The sequence below is a fragment of the Pimephales promelas genome, chromosome 15 (assembly GCF_988280905.1).
Source record: "Pimephales promelas chromosome 15, fPimPro1.hap1.1, whole genome shotgun sequence".
In the NCBI taxonomy this organism is placed as follows: Eukaryota; Metazoa; Chordata; class Actinopteri; order Cypriniformes; family Leuciscidae; genus Pimephales; species Pimephales promelas.
Genome location: NC_142783.1, coordinates 4,489,445 through 4,495,629, shown reverse-complemented (window position 1 = coordinate 4,495,629; position 6,185 = coordinate 4,489,445).

The following is a 6,185-nucleotide window of genomic DNA, read 5'->3' as shown; positions in this document are numbered from 1 at the left end:
GCACATAAAGACCCCAATAATTCCGTAAAACCCGGCCAATCCATCCCCAAAATTAGCGGATGCCAGAGGTGCGGGTTAACTGCAACCTCCACACACTATGCTTTTGTCCCCTAAATAAAATTTTTACAGACATTAAGGGATAACTCACCACCACCCCGTGCACACACCGCACCTTAACCACGCGGCTGTTATCCAATGCCCCAGGTCGAACCAGGCTTTGATGAATAGAGGTTTGGTTGCATCCTGAATCCACCAAAGCCTGATAAGTATCCCCCTTGATACTCATAGGTATCTGGTACAAGCCAGCTTGATCAGGGGCGGCCCGTGGCGCGTCGGGGACCCGAACCAGTGTCCCCACCTCCATCACCGGACACCGGTCGATAAAATGGCCCGGGTCCCCACAGCGCCAACAGGCCGGCTCGGGCTTTACCGCTGTCCCAGCGGCGGGAAGCGGGGCAAGGGATTGGCGTGGGGAGAGCGGTGCCACTGGAGCCAGGCGTCCCCCTCTGGTGTCCTCCGGCCACCCGAACCTCCATCTCAGCGCTGGCCTGGGCGCCAGCCCACCCAAGACTTGGGAGAAGGAACAGGTTTGGCAGAAGGGGAAGAGAGAGAGGCTGGGGAAGAGAGAGACAGAGAGGGAGAGAGAGAGACAGCAGTGAGGGGTCCGCCGACCCCAGAGCACGCCACCAAGTGATCTTCCGCCAGTTGGATGGCCTGGTTCAGCGACGTCGGATGGTGGCACTGGACCCATTGAGCAGTTTTTTTTTCGGCATCTTCACAATAAACTGCTCCAGTACCACCTGGTCGATGATTTTCTCGACGTCGCTTCCCACGGCCACCAGCCATCTGCAGCAGGAGTCCCGGAGCTGTTGCGCCATCACGAAGGGCCGGCCGGACTCTTCGAGGGTCAGGGACCTGAAGCGTTGACGATGTTGTTCAGGGGTCCGACCGACCCGCTGCAGGATGGCGCGCCGTAGATCTTGATAGACCAGGAGACCTGAGACTGGCAGTTGGTGGGCGGCGATCTGCGACTCCCCGGACAGCAGTGGGATGAGCCGCAGTGGCCAGTCTGCTTTGGGCTACCCCCGGGCCTCAGCCGTCCTTTCGAACAGGTCCAGGAATGCCTCCGGCTCGTCCTGTGGACCCATCTTGGACAATGACAGGGGCGAGGCCGACGCTTCGGAGGGGGTGGCCGAAATCCCCTGGTCTAAACAGCTCTGGAACAACTCGTGGTCAGCAGGGCTTGGTGTCGGTCTCTCTAAAGAGCCGCGAGTGATTGAATGATCTCTGCAAACGGCGATCCTGACGGGCTCTGCATGGCGGCGGCAGCCTCCTTCTTCCCGGGTTTTGGCACCAGTGTAACAGGGTTCAAACAGGAGGGTAGGAAGAAGGAGACAGGGTCGGCGAGACTGGAACTCGTTCGTAACTTTATTTACTCAGACTCTCATTGACTCGTCTCTCACTACAGACGACGCGAAAACCACCCGAGCTCGAGCACTGAGAGAAGATAATAGTAAAAACAATTTTTTTTCCGTCAAAATGTCAGAAATAAGTTTTTTATTATCCATCCATGTCTTTTAAATGTGTTAAATGATGGACGTTTTACTATTAACACAGCCCCATGTCGGATTCGTCTAAACTTTTTAGAATAAGTGATTCGTTTTGCTATTATTGGTCCTGTGACAGGACTCCTGTCTATTTATTGTCAACTGTTTTCTATGAGAACTGTATGTGTTGGCTTTATTTGAACGCAACAGCAAAGGACTGATCTCCTTTTGACTTTAAATGAGATCGACAGACTGAGAGCAATGATTTATTATTTGATCTTAAAGACCTTGGTGCTTGGTGAGGAGCAATAAGCTCAGAAATATAAGCAGGAGCTATCCCATGCACTGCTTTAAAAACAAACAGCAGGGTTTTATATTTTATCCTGAAATCCACAGGTAGCCACCTGAGAGACGCTAAAACAGGAGAAATGTGATAATAAATAATAATAATAATAATTCATTACATTTATATAGCTCTTTTCTGGACACTCGAAGCGCTTCACATAGAGGGGGGGATCTCCTCAACCACCACCAATGTGCAGCATCCACCTGGATGATGCGACGGCAGCCATATTGCACCAGAACGCTCACCACACACCAGCTTACTGGTGGAGAGGAGAGAGTGATGAAGCCAATTGGTGTATATGGGGATGATTAGGAGGCCATGATGGACAGAGGCCACTGGGCAAATTTGGCCAGGATGCCGGGGTTACACCCCTACTCTTTCGAAAGACATCCTGGGATTTTTTATGACCACGGAGAGTCAGGACCTCGGTTTAACGTCTCATCCGAAGGACGAGTTTGACCGAAGGATGACTTTTCTTAGCACCCACCAACAGCTGAACTAACTGCAAGCGTGATATAGTGGTCTGACTGGACCCTACATATAAAAACATTACAATAGTCAAGGCGGGACAGAACAAAGGCATTAATAACCTTTTCTAAATCTTTTCTCAACAGAATAGGTTTTAAGCGTGCAATGGTCCTAATCTGAAAAAAAAACAAAAAAACTCTTAACCACGGCATTGATTTGCTTGTCAAATTTCAGCTCTGGGTCAAACACTACACCTAAGTGTTTTACTTGGTCATGACAATAATCTGACCATGTACCCAAATATGTCGCAATGTCAAGGCATCATCTGGAAGGGCCAAAAAACATAATCTCAGTTTTACTTTGATTTAACTGAACCAAATTATGAGTCATCCAGCTCTTAACCTCCTCCAGGCATGCCAACAGTAAATTAGAACCACAATTCTCTCCTGATTTCAATGGGAGATAGATTTGTGTATCGTCGGCATACAAATGGTACGCCATGCCATATTTTTAAAAATCAAACCCAGGGGCAACATATACAAAGAAAAGAAAATAGGGCCAATAACAGAACCCTGAGGAACCCCACAGGTGACAGGCACTGCTGTTGATACAAAGTTACCATACTTTACTGAAAGTGTTCTATCAGTAAGATACGACTTGAACCACATTAAAACTGTCCCACGTATTCCAACCATTTGGGATAACCGCTCAATGAGAATCGCATGGTCTATAGTGTCAAACGTCGCACTCACGTCCAATAAAATCAGAGCTGCAGCATTAACTGAATCCCGAAAGCGTGTCTACACACCGATGTCAGCTAAGTCTAAGCCTACTCTAGCGCGTCTACACATCATCGTCGGCTAAGTCTAATCCTATACCCTAGCGCGTCTACACTCCGACGTCAGCTAAGTCTAATCCTATACCCTAGCCCGTCTACACATCAAGGTCGGCTAAATCTAATCCTTTACCCTAGCGCGTCTACACATCAAGGTCGGCTAAATCTAATCCTATACCCTAGCCCGTCTACACATCAAGGTCGGCTAAATCTAATCCTTTACCCTAGCGCGTCTACACATCAAGGTCGGCTAAATCTAATCCTTTACCCTAGCGCGTCTACACAACAAGGTCGGCTAAGTCTAATCCTATACCCTAGCCCGTCTACACATCAAGGTCGGCTAAATCTAATCCTTTACCCTAGCGCGTCTACACAACAAGGTCAGCTAAGTCTAATCCTATACCCTAGCCCGTCTACACATCAAGGTCGGCTAAATCTAATCCTTTACCCTAGCGCGTCTACACATCAAGGTCAGCTAAGTCTAATCCTTTACCCTAGCGGGTCTACACATCAAAGTCGGCTAAATCTAATCCTATACCCTAGCGCGTCTACACATCAAGGTCAGCTAATTCTAATCCTATACCCTAGCGTGTCTACACATAGGCGTCGGCTAAGTCTAATCCTATACCCTAGCGCGTCTACATATAGGCGTCGGCTAAGTCTAATCCTTTACCCTAGCGCGTCTACACAACAAGGTCGGCTAAGTCTAATCCTATACCGTCGCGCGTCTACACATTGACAGCAGCTGGGTGCTTATTCTAATATTTATACTCTAGCCCATCTACACTTCAATGGCGGATGGGTGCTAATACTTGTACCCATAACTAACTTGCTTCCAGCGCAGGAATAATCGACAAACAGACTTCAGCAAATGTCCTCTAAATGCTTTAATCACGGCTAGGAGTTCTCAACATTTCCTCAGAGAACTTCCCCCAAGAAGAAGCAAGGCCGGAGCATTACATGGAACAGCACCAGTGTGTGATCTTATTAGTCCTTATACTCCTTCACGTTTTCTCTGTTCCCCCAACACTTTTACTTGATCAGCTTTCCAGTAAACTTAAGACCATGGGGGAAAGAGCTTTTTCATTTACAGCCCCCAAGTTATGAAACGTGCTTCCTATCAATATCAGAAATGCTTCAACTTTGGAACATTTTAAAAAGTTGATTAAGATGCATTTATTAAAGGTTGTTTTTAATATATTGTTTTGTTCTTTACTTTTTGTGTTAGTTTTTATTTTACTGTGCTTTAGGTTAAAGAAAGCACATTACAAAATAAAATGCATTATTATTAACCAACGCGCAGAGAGGCAGACCAAAACAATAGGTTACTTGTGTAACCCCTGTTCTCTGGTAGCATACGTTTCGGTGTCTCATGTAAAGTAATCGGGCTTCTGAGGAATGCACTGAAGGGGCGTTCCCCATAGTGAAACACTGAAACGAATGCTTGGAAGGGAACTGAACGTGCCGTTTCACATGCTTTTTTTCCTGTGTAGTGTGTTTTAATATGTGCACTTAATCATAGGATTTGTTTTTTTTTATACTCGTTGCCTCAAGTCAATCATTTCTGACATTCTTTTATATTCAGGTTGCAATTTTTTTGTCCATTAATCACAATACATTATACAGTTTAGTGAAATTTTTTAGGCAGAATTTTTATTTGATGCACACACGCTTGTTCAATGAAGTCTGTGAACTTTTGCTGTCAGGACGACTCTTTGTGTAAGGAAATAGCTTACTCACCTGATATTCTGACTTTATAACTTTGAAAATCCATCAGAATTGGAGTGTTTTTGCAAACGTACTATGATTTTAGAGACTCAGTTCTAATATTTCTCACTATTTAAGATGCAAAACGGGACACAGAGCTTCACAGACTTACAAATATGTAACTGTCCGAACGGATATACGCTCCATCCTCTCAACTAACCTCACTTAAAAAAATAAATAAATAAAAATAAAAAACTAGCACTCTCAGTAAAATATATATATTCTATCATATCAATATGGGCCAACATCTCTAAAGAATGCTTTCAGCACCTTGTTGAATCAATGCCACGTATAATTAAGGCAGTTCTTAAAGGGTTAGTTCACCCAAAAATGAAAATTAAGTCATTAATTACTCACCCCCATGCTGTACCAACCCCGTAAGACCTTCGTTCATCTTCGGAACACAAATAAAGATATTTTTGATTGAATCTGAGAGCTAGATCAGTCCTAGATAGACTGCCTAAGGGACTGGCTCTTGACGGCCCATAAAGTCATTAAAGAAAAGGTTTAAATATTCCATGTGCCTACAGCGGCTCAATTATAAGTGTATCAAGCGACGAGACTACTTTTTGTGCGAAAAAAACATAAATAACGACTTTATTCCACTATTCCATTACTTCCTTATGGGCGCATGCGCGAGAACTGAGACGAGGACGTTCTCATTCGTCTACTTTTTGTTACCGGCTGCTCACCGCTTAGGAGTTTTACCGCCACCTACTGTATAAAATGATGATCCATATATAAGGCGCTCCGGATTATAAGGAACACTGTCGTTTTTTGAGAAGATTAAAGGCTTTTAAGTGCACAGCGCGCATCTTCCTCTGCTTGTAAACAGAAAGTTTTGCGCTTCCAGCTATATCAGCACATCATCTTATACGGTAGGTGGCGGTAAAACTCCTAAGCGGTGAGCGGCCGGTAACAAGAAGTAGACGAATGAAAACGTCCTCGTCTCAGTTCTCGCGCATGCGCCCATAAGGAAGTAATGGAATAGTGGAATAAAGTCGTTATTTATGTTTTTTTCGCACAAAAAGTAGTCTCGTCGCTTGATAAACTTATAATTGAGCCGCTGTAGGCACATGGAATATTTAAACCTTTTCTTTAATGACTTTATGGGCCGTCAAGAGCCAGTCCCTTAGGCAGTCTATGTAGGACTGATCTAGCTCTCAGATTCAATCAAAAATATCTTTATTTGTGTTCCGAAGATGATCGAAGGTCTTACGGG